Genomic DNA, 15,619 nt, shown 5'->3' on the forward strand with positions numbered 1-15,619 from the left:
GTCAACTTTAAGTCTTTTGGTCTTTTTATAATGGTATACTCAGCTGAATTAACTCGTGATGTGGTTGACTCCTGTCCTGAGTTAGGGGGTGAGCCATGTGGAATCCAGTCCAATGCTAGGGGGTGAAACTGACATTGAATCCGGCCCAATGCCAGAGGGAGAGTGGTGTGGAGTCTGGTCCAATCCCAGAGGGAGAGTGGTGTGGAGTCTGGTCCAATCCCAGAGGGAGAGTGGTGTGGAGTCTGGTCCAATCCCAGAGGGAGAGTGGTGTGGAGTCTGGTCCAATCCCAGAGGGAGAGTGGTGTGGAGTCTGGTCCAATGCCAGGGCATGAAACTGATGTTGAATCTTGGTCCAATGCCAGGGGGTGAGAGTGGTGTGGAATCTGATGATGTGGGTCCAACGTTTTCCTCTGGTCCGCACAGTCGAATTAGCAATGAGGAGTACCTGAAAGGGGCTTTCAAATAGAGGCATTAATGGTCTACTATGATTTTCTCAAAACCCAATTTCTTGGGTTAATGTTATGTATAATTTGTTAATTTCCCTTTTTCCATAGCTTGCATGTTTCTCTCATCAATTTCTGCCTACTCTGTATTTTGCAAGGAGTTGTATTTCTGTTAGCTAACTTAACTCCCAAAGGGCTGTCTTGGGGGTATCTTTTCTAGCATGCTTTTATTCTCCCATTTTTCTCGGCATCTAACTTACTGGTTTTCTGTTCAATTTTCAAGATCTTGTCTATTCATCCCCTGCCTCTGTTTCTCACTTTCACTAACAGCTTAAATACCCCTTTTCTTTCAACCCCTTGCATCTAAAACAAACTTTTCCCCCACACTACTTTTCAACACAATACACCTCCCTCCAAGGAGATGTGGTAAAACTTACAATGCACAATCCACATTACCTATACTTTAATTCGTCTACATTCACTCACTTTTATTTCTCATTCACCTTCACACATTCCTTCACACCCTCAAGACACAAAGTGGATCTTTATTGCCAGAAAATCACGGGTCCCTGTGCCCCCCCCTCACCTTGGGGTTGGCCTCCAGCTCTCAGTATCTCCGGGCCTTCTGGAAGGGCCCTGGCTCTGGCTGCCTCCGGTGCCCGTTCACCTGTGAGGCTGCCTGCGTGTCACTCACGCTCTTACAGCTACGGCCCCCTCACACACCGGGGAACACTGGTCTGGTTTGCAGGTCACACACACTCTTTCTACTGCCCCCTTCCTACCTGCCCGGGAAGTTGAGCTGACTTTGTTTGTGACTCACTCTCACACACACAACAAGACAACAATAAGGTACCTTTTACTTTCACATCACTTATTACAAGTTTAGTGCTACTGTCCAGTCCTAGTGCTATTGGATATCCTTCTACCTAGCTGTTTTTGTCTAACCTCAGATGTTTTTGGGTATTTTACTATACTTTTTGGTACTTTGTTGAGAGCAGGACTTATCTGCTCCTGTATCCAACCAAAAATTCAAATTCTTCATTTAGGGGTCACACCTCAATGTTTACCAAGGGCTTTTCTAGATGTTGCATCGGGTCTCCTAAAGTGTAAATCCCCTGACACCTTTAATCATCACCTCTAAGAACCCTCTCCAAGGCTTCTTGTTCCCTGGCTATTGCCTCATCGAGACTGAGCTTTCTACAAAACTTCCTGACGTCTCCTGCCTCTCCACAATAATAGCAGTGTCATTCACTCAAAGGGACTTGAGGTCTCTCTATCTCTCTTGTACCTGACAATCCTGGCCTATCTTTGCCTCCTCCTGGTGGTGGACCCACCCACCCCACACTTTCTTCAGCTACGGCAACCATGATCTTGGCCTTGGCCTTTGCTTTTTCTTCATCTCTCCTTAAATACACTTTCAATGCTTCTCTTAATAACTTATTTCTGTCCTTCTCTTGCAGATCTTTGATTTTTTTCTAGTTTTCTCCATATATCTGGCCAAGATTTGGTAACAAATTGGACTTTTAGTAGCACTTGACCTTCTGTGGTGTCTGGGTCTATTCTAGAGTACAATTGGAAGTTCCGCTTTAGGCGATTAAGCCAAGCAGCAGGAGCTTCATCCTTCTCTTGTGCCCCCTCAAATGCCAATTTGGTATTAGTTCCTTTGGGAACTGACTCTTTGATCCCTGAATTATCAAAGACCTATATTCCATCATGGCCTTCCTCCTTTCCTCCTGGTTAGGGTTCCAGCTGGGATCTGTCAGTGGCAATTTCTGTTCACCTGATGGCACCTGGGACAGTTCTCTTTCTCCCAAATCCTTATGCCAGCTGCCCTAATCATCTGGACCTCTTCTGGGGAAAAGAATATATTTAGAATGGAATTCATCTCCCCCCAAGTGTAGATATTTGGGCCTAAGAATTGATCCACTTGGTTGGCTATGCCCACTGGGTCCTCAACTAAATGCCCTAACTCTTTCTTGAATCTTCTCACCTCAGAAGCTGTTAGAGGAGCATCCACAAAGCCAACACCTCCCACTACTCCTCCCATAGGAACTTCTCTGAGGGGAAAAAGTCTCTCTGCCTTGGAGGTCTTGGATCTGGTACTACAGTACGGCCCATCTTCAGACGGCATGCTACAAGTTTGAGGGATATCATGGTTACCCTGAACTTTCTGCAGATCAGCAGGTGTATTTGGTGATAGCTGTTTACCGGGCAAGGAGACATTTGTGTCCCAACTAGGAGGAGGTAAAGGGACAGCAATAGGAGGGGGAGAAGAGCTTGGGTACATATTAAGTGGAGCTGGAGAAGGGGTGGAGAATGCAGCAGGTGGAGTAGGCAGGCACTTGTGGTGGTGCAGAAGGAACTGGAGGAGCCAAAGGGGGTGGTGAGGGAGTGGTTACTAGGGGAGATACTGGGTCTACCATAGGGGAAGCCTAAGAGGTAGAAGGAGGAATTTGAGCAGGCGGTAATGAGATGGCAGCCAGGGGAAGAACCGGACCTGCCATTTGAGGTGCCCGAGGAAGAGGATTATAAGGTGGAGGGGCAGAAGGAGGCAAATAACCCAGGGGATCCCATCTTTTACCAATTCCAGCATCCTCTCCTTCATTCCCCTCTTTCTTCTTCTCTACCTTACAAATTCGCACCCTTCATCCCCAATAGCGTTCTTTAACCAGCAAGCTACATACAATAATTGCTCAGGATCGGTATCTCCTCGAGCTGTCAGACAATGACTCAGTTGTTGGCACATCCACTTGTCCCTTGTCCCACACCAAGGCCATCCTCCTTGCACCTCCAATTCTGGCCAGACTTCTACACAGTAGTGGATCATCTTCACCATATCTAATCCCTCTGTGGCCTCTATAGAATGCCATTTCTCTAACAGTTCCCCCAAGGGGCTATTGGGAGGTATATTCCTCAGTCTCTTGCCTGTCTTTTTACTATTACACCCTCCCATTTTTTGGGTCTGAACAGAAAAAAATCCCAAAGGTGCCTCTACTGAGAGGTAATCTCAAGAAAAATTTATTTGCCTGATGCTCAGGACTTTACACTGAAACAACTGCCTGATCTCTTGATTGCCTAACTTTACTAATGTCAGGTCTTATATCTGTCCGGACTTGAAAACAGAAAACCCTGGCGTAAGAAGCCGGTTCGTGCCTGACTCCCCTCTGTCAGGAAAAACAACTGCCTGATTTCTAGTTTGCCTAACCTTCCAAATGTCAGGCCTCACCGTATCAGGACTTAAAAACAAACCCCAGCTTCCTTCGCTGGGATTTGTGCCTGACCCCTTTGTCAGGACTGAATTTGCCTGCAGGGCTTGTGAGCTTGTCTGAACCCTCCTTGGGACTTGCAATCTGCCTGACTTCCCTCTGTCAGGACTTTTGGGGGTGCGTGGCACTCATACAACTATTTCCTCTGCACGCCCGGAGGGGGGGCCCTCTCCTCAGGAAGGCCATGGGTCACCAAGTCCCGTGGTCTGGCCTCGAGCTCAGCTGCAGGAATAACGCCTGGAAAAGGCTGCGGGTCAGACAGGAACGAGTGCGCTGTGCGGGGGCTCCTCACGGCACCGCTCTGTCCCGTTCTGCCCCGTTGCCTGTTCCCAGCAGCCGGGCAAGCTTCTATTTCCCACGTGTCACAAAGGGGCCTTGGTCACCGGGTTCCGTTCCATGGCACGGTGACCGTGCTGCAGCGTGCCAGCCAGGGCCCTTGCACACACTGCCTTCTGCCCTGGGGCCGCCCCCAGCCCAGCCCAAGTGGCCCAGCTTGGAAGGAATCCCTGGCCCCAGGTGTCTAAGACAGCCCGCACAGGATCTTTAGCAAGGGCTCAGAGCATCAGCAAACGCTGCCTGGCTCTGCGGGCTCACTCCTATCCCCATATCTTTCCCTGAGAGCATTTGAATTTCTAAATCAGAATCATTTGAAGGGAGGGCATGTTCATTTTCCATTTCAGAGAAGCCTTCTGCCTTCATTAGCAGACGCCTCTCTCTTCAAAGCAAGGCAGTTGTTTATCATCTTGCAGATCCGCAGTTCTGGTGAGCCCCGTTTTACACCAGGCACCTGGAGAACCATTGCCAGCAATTGGGAAAATCCTAGCTGCTCCATCCACCCATAGATGAGCTCTCCAAATTTGCCCCAAAATTGGGTCCAGCTCTTAGAGGCCACAAAGAGCAAGTCCAAGCGACTTGATGATATTTTTAGCCCAGAAAGCCCTGCAGCTGATGGCACACTTGACAATCAGCAGGGGACACAGCTAGGCCAAAGGCCAGACCTCTGCTGGGAGCCTTTCTCCTCAAACACCCTTCAAACAAACCTCCATGCAAGTCACTTGGGAAAGTTTCTTCAAATGATCCATTGCTGGCACACAACTCCACAGCCTTATGGGAAAGATCCTAAAGCAGATGCTCTGGAGTCCAAGAGCCAGCACTACGAGTCCTTGTCATCTATTTGGAGCTGAATGCCACTTTGGGGGATTTGAAGGAGTTTGGAAGGAGCTAGAGAGCGGACCTCTGAGTTTTTTAAAGGATGCCATTGCTTTTTCTTCTCTTCTCCATAGCCAGGAAGGGTGACTTTGGCTCACATCTCCAGTGCATGGCTCACAAGGCCGCAAGACTTGTAGTTCCAAGAGCTTTGAAGGATTTCTTGGCCAAGAAGACACTGCCAACAAGGATATTTCTGTTTTGGAGCCAATGCTTCAATATTTCCTCTTCTGGACTCAGGCTACAGTGGAAGCTTCCTTAGCCAATCATGTTAGGACACACAAGCCTGCAGCACTGCATCCTAAGCTTCTTGTTTACCATTGGAACTACTTTGAATTTTTCTAGATCTTCAGCCCTAAAATTCTCAGCTTTCCTCCACTTCAACTTTCCTCCCCGTGTCTCTGCTCTAATCAACTAGAAATCCGCATGCTGGCTTCTAGCACCTAAGTTTGGAAGCCCTTTCCAAGGTGTCCGATCAAATGCTGTGTTTGATTCTAAGCTTTGCTGACAAGACCAAAGGCCTGAGATTTCCCTGCGTTTGGCTTTCCAACAACACCGATGCTGTTAGTTGCAGAGTGCCCAGGATCCCTCTTGCAAGTCAACTGTGGCAGGAAGAAGGCGGCTGCCAGGGGGCTGCTTGTGGCCTCTGACAGCCCCATTGCTCAGGGCTTGCCAGCGCCCCAGCCCCTCAGGGGCTGCCACATATGGTTGCTTGACTTGCAGGAATCGTATAGTGCTTTGGGAATTCCATGGTAAAGAAAAGTTCACCTTGAGCTCACAGACGAGAGCTATAAGAACAATGCTTAAACTCACAAGAATTGCTTGGGCTTGCAGGAATCGTATAGTGTTCTGAAAATTCCACTGTATAGGTATGCCTTAGAAAGAAATGTTCACTCAGCGGTTAAAAGAGGAAGACTTGGAGCCTTCATCCCACGACCACCAGAAGGCAGAAAAAGACCCCCTAGCCACTGAACGAGCAAGCGCAAAAGACAGACCACGTCATCCCTCGACCCGGGAGAAGAAGGCAATAAAAGGTGAACTTTGGGGATAGGAATGGTGCAAGCCTAGAGGAGTGGAGACTCCCGGCCATCCAGCGCTGAACTTTGCCTATTCTTGCTTGCATAATATTAATAAAAAAATTATATGATCCTTAAATCCAGTGAATTCATTTATCACAATTTGTTGCCTTGACTCGGATCCAGAAAACGGGGTTGGTTCGAGAATCCTGGGTGGGTGCCCCACCACCTGGTGGCCCTGGCCTTCTCACCTGACCCCTCATCTGGGCTGACGAACCTAAATTCGGGAATAAGCAAGGAAAACACCGGTAACCCTGTAAACTTTGTGCACGAAGATCTGAGCGACGACACAGGACTCCTGAGTATATGAGGTGAACCGCTCGGTTGGGGTTGGGATCCCAGGGCACGGTGAATGAGACGTCCACCTGTGGACGATGTGAGAGGGACCCTCAAGTAGTGCAGTTCTCGTAGCCCGCGAGGGAGCGAGCCACGACCGAGGGGTTTTGTGTGTGTGTGTGTGTGTGTGTGGAGGTGCCTTGGAAGATGGGGCAGAAGAAGAGCAAGCCTTCTGATCCCATGGGGGAGGGTCCCCAGTTACCCCCAACACCTAAGGACAGTCCGTTAGGATTAATGCTCAAGTATTGGGATGACTTTCCCTCCAGAAAGGGGAAGGATAAGGCAAAAATGATAAATTATTGCATGGTAGTATGGGGAGGTGAGAATCTGGATTCAGGAAGTATATACTGGCCCGTTTTCGGATCCTTCGAGGATTGGGTCTGTCAAGCCCTGAACATTTATGTGAATTCTAAAGAGCCGGTGAACCTGGAGGAGAGTGTACATGCTAAATTATGGTTGGTAGGAAGTAATGAGCAAACAGCTAGGCTGTTCCCTCTTAAGGGAAGTCAAGGGGAGGAAGACAAAATGTCTTGACCGGAGGAATATGTTCCTATTTATCCTCCCCCATATATACCACCAGCTCCCCCTGAACCCCCCCAAACGCACCCCCGGCATCGGCCCCTAATAGACAGCAGGTCACGGACTCCCCGGATTGCAGGAGGCGTACTCGGAGTCAGATGAGGACAGTAATTGAGGAAGGAGAGAGCAGTGGGTTGTTCCCTCTCAGGGAAATAGCATTAGGAGGACCTCAAGCTGGGATGGGGTTTGTCACTGTCCCCTTGAACTCAGGAAATGTCCACGAGTTTAAGAAAGAGATGGGAAAATTATTAGAAGAGGCTATAGGAGTAGCAGAAAGAGTGGATCAGTTCCTAGGGCCAAACATATATACTTGGGTGGAGATGCAATCCATTCTAGGCATCCTATTTACAACAGAGGAGAGAGGCATGATTAGAAGGGCAGGAATGAGGATTTGGGACACCCAACATGTTCAAGGTCTTGCAGCTGATGTGAAATGGCCCTTGCAAAATCCCAGATGGAACAATCAGGACCCCAACCATCGTGGTCATATGCAGGACTTAAGAACCATCATAATCCAGGGCATACGAGAGGCTGTGCCCTGAGGACAAAATATAAGCAAGGCATTCAAAGAGTGCCAAGGAAAAGATGAGACCCCCACTGAATGGTTGGAAAGATTAAGGAAGAGTTTTCAGTTATACTCAGGAGTGGACCCAGAGGCGCCAATGGGGCAAGTGCTCCTTAAAACACAGTTTGTAGCCAAATTATGGGAGGATATTTGAAAGAAATTAGAAAAGTTAGAGGATTGGCAGGACAGAGGACTTGATGAATTGCTCAGGGAGGCTCAGAAGGTGTATGTTAGACGGGAGGATGAGGCACACAAAAGACAAGTTCGGATGATGGTGGCGGCAGTCAGGGAGGGACAGCGAAACAACCCTCCACCACGAGAAAGAAATGGCATGAGGAGAGGTCCCCGGGATTTAGGAGGACCCCCAGCTGGAAGGAGAGAAGGAACAGTGTGCTACTATTGTGGTGGAAAAGGACACGTGAAGAGGGAATGCCAAAAGAGGCTTAGGGATGAGAAAATGTTCAAAGAGGATTAGGGGGGTCAAGGGTTTTATCTATTGGGGACCCAAATGTCATCGGAGCCTTTGGTAAAACTTAAGGTGGGTCCCCAGCAAACCCCCATAACCTTCCTTGTGGATACAGGGGCCGAGAGATCAACAGTTCAATCTTTGCCCCTGGGATGTCAGATTTCACTTTCCACAGTACAGGTTATTGGGGCAAAAGGAGAACCCTTCAAGGTTCCTGTAATTAAAGATGTCTAAATAGAATCAGAGAAGAAAATAGGGGTAGGATCACTGCTACTTATCCCCGAAGCTGATTACAATTTATTAGGAAAAGATTTAATGGTGGAATTAGGAATAAATATAAATATTGAAGAAAAACAGCTGAAAGTCAGGTTGTGCCCCTTACGGGTCACTGACAAAGAGAAAATCAACCCAGAAGTCTGGTATACCCCTGATACAGCAGGAAGATTGAATATAGAGCCCTTCACAGTCAACATTCAAAACCCAGAAATCCCAGTAAGGATAAAACAATATCCCATGTCAGATGAGGGGCGAAGGGGACTAAAACCAGAGGGAGAACGGTTAATACAACAAGGGCTCTTGGAACCTTGCATGTCTCCCTTCAACACCCCCATCTTACCTGTAAAGAAACCAGATGGAAAATACCGATTAGTACATGATCTAAGGGAAATAAAGAAGAGAACCATTGCCCGGTTCCCTGTAGTAGCAAACCCCCATACATTGCTCAGTCAATTGAAACCAGATGATCACTGGTATAGTGTTATAGATTTGAAAGATGCCTTTTGGGCGTGCCCCTTGAAAGAAGAATGTAGAGATTATTTTGCATTTGAATGGGAAGATCCCGATACCCACCGAAAGCAACAACTAAGGTGGACAGTGCTCCCACAGGGATTCACAGAATCCCCAAATTTGTTTGGGCAGGCACTAGAGCAAATAATGAAATCCTATACCCCACACCAAGGAATAACAATTGTTCAATATGTAGATGACCTTTTAATTGCTGGAAAAAGCGAGGAATCAGTTAGAGAAGAAAGCATTAAGCTTCTGAACTTTTTAAGCATCCAGGAGCTGAAAGTGTCCAAAAGTAAATTGCAATTCATAGAAGAAGAAGTGAAGTACCTAGGACACCGACTTAGTAAAGGAACTAAAACACTAGACCCAGGGAGGGTTAAGGGAATCCTCTCCCTTCCTCCCCCAAGAAATAAGAGACAAATCAGGCAGCTATTGGGTCTTGTAGGATACTGCAGACAATGGATTGAAAACGTTAGTGGTAAAGTAAAATTTTTGCATGAAAAACTAACTGCTGAAGGTTTGATGAAATGGACTGAGAAGAATAATGAATCATTAAAACAATTAAAAGAGGAATTGGCTAATGCCCCGGTGCTAAGCCTCCCGGATGTTAGGAGACCCTTTTATTTGTTTGTTAACACTGAGGCAGGAGTAGCATTTGGGGTACTGGCTCAGGACTGGGCTGGCAGTCGAAAACCAGTAGCATTTATTTCTAAAATACTAGATCCTGTAAGTAGAGGATGGCCAACATGTTTGCAGATTATGGTGGCAACAGCCCTCTTAGTGGAAGAAGCTCTCAAAATTACCTATGGAGGAGAACTGAAAGTCTTTACCCCCCATAATATACAGGCAGTATGGCAACAAAAGGCAGAAAAATGGATAACAGACTCAAGACTTTTGAAATACCAGGGCATTTTACTGTCATCCCCTCGGTTGATACTTGAAACCACCTCTCTGCAAAACCCTGCTGAATTCTTGTTTGGAGATCCACAGGAGAATTTAACTCATGACTGCTTACATAGCATAGAAAAACAAACAAAAATTAGGCCGGACCTCGAAGAGGAAGAACTGGAAGGGGGAGAAAGGTTATTTGTGGATGGGTCCTCTAGAGTTGTTGAGGGAAAGCGAATCTCTGGATATGTGATTGTAGGAGGTAAAAATTTGGAAATAATAGAATCTGGACCTTTGAGTCCTAGTTGGTCAGCCCAGGCCTGTGAGCTGTATGCAGTATTGCGGGCTCTAAAATTCTTGGAAGCTAAGGTTGGGACCATCTACACGGACTCAAAATATGCCTTTGGAGTGGTACATACTTTTGGGAAAATTTGGGAAGAAAGAGGGTTAATAAACTCCCGAGGAAGAGAATTAATACATCAGGAACTAATTACTCAGGTACTACAAGCTTTAAGAGGCCCAAAGAAAATAGCAATAATACATGTTAAAAGACATCAAAAGGGTCTCTCCCATTTGATCAGAGGAAACAACACAGCAGACAGAGAGGCAAAGGAAGCTGCTCTCAGAAAATTCCAGGATCAGGGGATAAGGAGAACGCGAGATGATGAGAAAGTTCGAGTCCTGAGCTTCACAGCCCAGGAAAAGGAGAAATTAGACAAAATGGGAATAAAAGAGAATGGGGGTATTCGAAAATGGCCAGATGATAGGGAGGTACTGCCAAAATCTATGGCCCAAGAATAGTGCAGCAGCTGCATGACCAGACTCATTGGAGAACCCAAGCCCTAGTAGATCAGTTTACTATTAAGTACGTGTGTATAGGAATTTACGATATAGCAAAACAAGTAGTTAGGGGATGTATAACATGCCAAAGAGTTAACAGACATCAGGCTCGAGAAAGGATTCCAGGAGGAAGGGAATTAGCACACCGACCTTTTTCACATGTACAAATAGATTTCACTGAGCTACCGAAAGTAGGGAGATACAAGTACTTCTTGGTACTGGTAGATCATCTAACCCACTTTGTAGAAGCATATCCTACATTGCGGGCTACTGCAAATGTGGTGATTAAAACCGTGCTGGAAGAAATAATCCCTAGGTATGGACTAGTAGAAATATTAGATTCTGATAGAGGTCCCCATTTTGCAAAGAAATACTGAGAGAGGTAACCATGGCCTTAGGCACTAAATGGCAATATCACACCCCTTGGCACCCTCAAAGCTCAGGGAGGGTGGAAAGGGCAAATGGAGAAATCAAGAAGCAACTCACCAAGCTCACGGTAGAAACTAAAATGTCTTGGGTCAGATGTTTACCCATGGCATTGCTAAACATTAGAACCCAACCTAGGATGGATGTGGGAATCTCTCCCTTTGAAATGCTTTATGGAATGCCTTACGACTTAGAACTCCCGGGGAACCATCCTTGCATCCAAGATAGTCAAATTCAGGGTTACATATAACAGTTAATGAAATGGAGGGAGGAATTAAAACGAAAAGGGCTATTGGGACAAAGACCCCCTTTGGATATAATAATGCATAAGCTTAAACCCGGAGATAGGCTCCTAATTAAGACTTGGAAAGAGACATCCCTAACACCCCAATGGGAAGGTCCCTATGTTGTCCTGTTTACCACAGAAACAGCCATCCCAGCTGCTGAAAAAGGCTGGACACATGCCAGTCGAGTGAAAGGACCCATCACTGCAGACACCCCCTGGGAGGTGACCAGTCGCCCTGGAGATCTACGGCCAACCCTTCGGAAGGCACAGGGACCTGCGCCAGCTGGGAACGTGAATGACTGAATTAGGGGACAGAGAGCTATACCGACTGAGACTCTTGGTAAGAAAACCCCTACAGGACCTGGAACAGGAGTTCAAGTGCCCTCTGCCGTGGAAAACCTGGAATGAACTGATGCTTGCTCTTTCAGTAGTGGCTGAAGTGAGGTGAGAATTATTCAATTAGACCGAGTGTCTTACATGTCGGGAATCTTCTTGTCGGGTGTGGGTAAAAATCTTTTGCGGGGGCTGTAAAGACAAGTGGTGGATTCTCCAGTCACATTTGGTGGGGAGTGCATGGTGTCTTACTTGTGATTGGGATTGGAGAAGAGCAAATCCATTAAGAGCCTTAAGAGAATTTATAAAGATCCCTGGAGAGCGGGAGATCCCTGACAGAGAAGCAGCGTCACTAGTTGAAAATCTAGAACAGAGAAGAGATTGGGCCCTGGCATGGGAATTCCAACACCAATTGCAGAGGATCACACGCCAAAACCAGACAGTCATATTAACTACGTTGTGTAAGAAGGGAATCCACGTTCCTCTGGGGTGGCAAGTGAGGCCTGACGAGTGGAATAGCACGATTCGCCGCTATTCCCGAGTCTATAAACAACAAAAACGTAGAGAACGTAGGGAAGAACAACGTAACTCTAGGAAGACAGGAGAAAGGGAATAAAAGGCAGAGGGTGGACCCTAAGTAGGTGTGGGACTCAGGCCCTGTAAAGCTCACTAGGGATGGCAGAGAGTCCATCGCAAAATCAAAGAAATCCTTTGCAGGAGACCCTTTGCCTGGAGGCCTGACAGCCTGCCCTTAGGAGTGGGGGCAGGAGTTAAGGAGAAAGCCCAAATAAGGCACCCCCTGAAGACTACCCCTGCTGCCGAGAAGATAATGATCCCTGCAGAGCGACGCACCCGGGCTGGCAGGCGAGGCAGAGAGGTGAGGAGTAGTGGGGGAGAGCAACGGAGCACAGGAACAGGAACGGAGCACAGGAAAGCCCCAGGTAAAAGAGATATGAGTACGAAAGGAGAAAGAAATTTGTTGCTAGGACCCTGCCCTGCTTGGCGAGCTACCTTAATTATTATAACCCTGAGCCTCCCAGCTGCCTGGGGAAACCCTCATCAGCCTTACAAAGAGAACATGATCCCCCTAAATAAATGGACCCTGACCCCTGACTGGTCTCAGGCCTTTTTGCAATCTACCGGATCTATGGGGAATACCACAGGTTTAAGTTTACTAACATTAGTACTGCATGACAGGCTGCTGTACGCTAGACACGAATGGAAGAAGCAGAAAACCTGGCAGCTTCAAGGAGTAGTGGGAGAACAAATTAATACTGGATGTCGAATAGTTAATGGGTCTGACTATACTAACGCGATTGCAATCAGTGTTTCCATGGGTCAGGAGGATAAACAAATAGCAGATTGGGCATACCCAATAACACGAGACTGCTGGCAAAACTTCACATTAACTCACACTGCAGAGGTAGTCTGTCTCTAGTCAAAAGATACACAGGGCCTTTCTTTTAAATTTATAATAGATACTAAAACACACTCTACCACTGCTGAACCTCACAATATCACCACTCCACCTGCACCACCAGTTATACTCAGCCCAAAAGTTTTCAAAATTGGACTTTATATAATCAGGAAAACTGGTCAACAACAAATATTATTCAATCCAGCACGGTCTCTCAAACAGGTCGAACTGCTGATGCACACCAATGTTTCAGACATCCAGCCAGCTTGTTCTCCGTTTTTGCAAATATCCTTTGAAGGCTGGACCATTTGGCTCTGGAAACGCAGCTCTTTTAAAACAAGGAAACCTAGAGATGAGACCGGTGTTCTAGGCACAGGATTGGGAATTCTGAATAGCATTGATTCGGAAGTACTAATGAACGAATTGGCTGCTACGACTAGAGATCTGTCCAAATTACAGCAACCACTGAAGTCATCTCTGTTAGCCTTGGGGACACACCAGTGGATGCTGTCAAACATTTTGCCAAATTGGGAAAGAGTAAATGTGAACGATCACAAATTGGTGATTGATGCACTCAGTGCTGCACAAAATAATGTTTCCTTAGCCCTCAGCTGTATTCAAGCACAATTGTGGATGCAGTCAGTTTCTACCTCGATTATAAGAGAAGGCGAGGAAGGCACTTTCCCCACAGAAATTCGGAAAATAATCTGGGACAATGCCAACGATTTTGAAAGAGAATTCCAATCCTGGTGGAAACTGGTGAATTTTACCTATAATGCTATTTCAAATACAGCTACTGCTTTTGTCTTGACCATACACAATGCCTCTATACATCTAGTTTTTCCTGTTATTGCATTAGGAATAAACCATGACGGAGCTGTTCTCTATCCTATAGAACATAGGGGATGGGCCTGTCAGTTTGATGACACATGGCAAACTGTTGATTTGGAATCTTGTATTATCCGAGAACAACTGGGGTTCACCTGTGAAGGCAATGTAATTATAGCTCAAGATATCTGTTTAGACACGGAGCAAAACATCTGTCATTTTGAGATTCGTCCTAACGAGATTTCTAAAACAGTGCTTACATACATAGGCAATGGATGTGCGTGTTTTAGAACTATTTGTGATTCTGTGCTTGTAGATGATATTGTGGTGGATACAAAGAATCACTCCAACTTCTGTGCTTGTAACTTCACTAAGATTACAGGGTGTGATATCGCTTATGAAGCTAAAGTCACCTCTCACCACCTATTACAATCCAACTACACACTGCTTCACAAGCTAATGCCCACCCCGATTGGGATGAACTTCACTCTAGTGAGACAACTGATGCTCCATCAAGACCTGATCCAAATCCTCGAGAAAATCAAGGAAAGCGGACAGAAAACCCTGGTGACTGTTCATGATGACGTAGGAAAAATACACCGGGTTATAGAGAGGGTAAAGCAAGATGGCGAGCACAGGTGGTGGGATACCCTGTTCGGGTGGGCTCCTACTACCGCAGGTGTCCTAAACAGTATATGCCATCCCATTGTTGTTCTTTTGATTCTGATTGTGCTTGGTTTTATTTTGTCAGCAGTTCTATTCGTTCTGAATTGGAATCTGATGAAAAAGCTAAGGAAATTGGCATCTATAATTAGTGCACATAGCTTAACTGATGAGGAAACTCAGTTAACGCTTGCTAGTGTTAAAAACGCCAATCACTTGTTTCCAAAATTTTAAAAGTTTAATAATAATAAAATGGTTATAAAAATAGTAATGCAATTAGAGTAATAATAATTTGGACAAACTGAATTAGGACAATATGAGACAATAAAGACAAAGAGTTACGGACATCCGGGTACCTTTTTCTGGGCAGCACGAGCCCGAAAAAGGACCCCTGTTAACAAAGGATTAACCCTTAAAAACAATAGCCTGTTGCATATTCATACACTTCATACATGATGCATCAATTCCATTCAAATACAGGATTCTGTCTGGTCATCGTCAACTTCTTCCTCCAAGTCCTAACAGCGCCTTCGAGGCAGGAAGAAGTTGGTTTCTTCTGATAAGAGGGCCATAAATTCTTCTTCTCTGAAAGATTTAGGTGTCCTGTGGCTGCTATCTCGCTGCGAGTCCTTTCTTTTTAAAAAAGTATCCTACATAGCATCGTTTCTATTTGAACAATTTTTATAACCTAAAACTATATTTAACACAGTACTTAAGAAAACTAATACAGCATTACTTTCTAACACAACACATAGAATATTCATTTTAATATTTGAGAAAAGGCAATCATAAAATACATGCATTTTTCACACTAGGAAGGAACTAAAAAGATTTAATGATCAAAATTGGTAAAAAAAAATGGGGGATTGTAATAAGTAGCAATACGTTTGTTCATTAATTAAATCAATAGCTAAATAATTATACAATATCAAAGCAATAACTAAATAGCTAAAACCGCTTGATTCTTAAATGCGCAGCCACATATGGTTGCTTGGCTTGCAGGAATCGTATAGTGCTTTGGGAATTCCATGGTAAAGATATACCTTATAAGGAAAAGTTCACCCAGCGGTCACAGAGGAAGGCTGTAACAACAATCCTTAAACTCACAAGAATTGCTTAGGCTTGCAGGAATCGTATAGTGTTCTGAAAATTCCACTGTATAGATATGCCTTATAAGGGAAAGTTCACTCAGCGGTTAAAAGAGGAAGACTT

Source organism: Agelaius phoeniceus, chromosome 33 (genome assembly GCF_051311805.1).
Source record: "Agelaius phoeniceus isolate bAgePho1 chromosome 33, bAgePho1.hap1, whole genome shotgun sequence".
Classification (NCBI taxonomy): Eukaryota; Metazoa; Chordata; class Aves; order Passeriformes; family Icteridae; genus Agelaius; species Agelaius phoeniceus.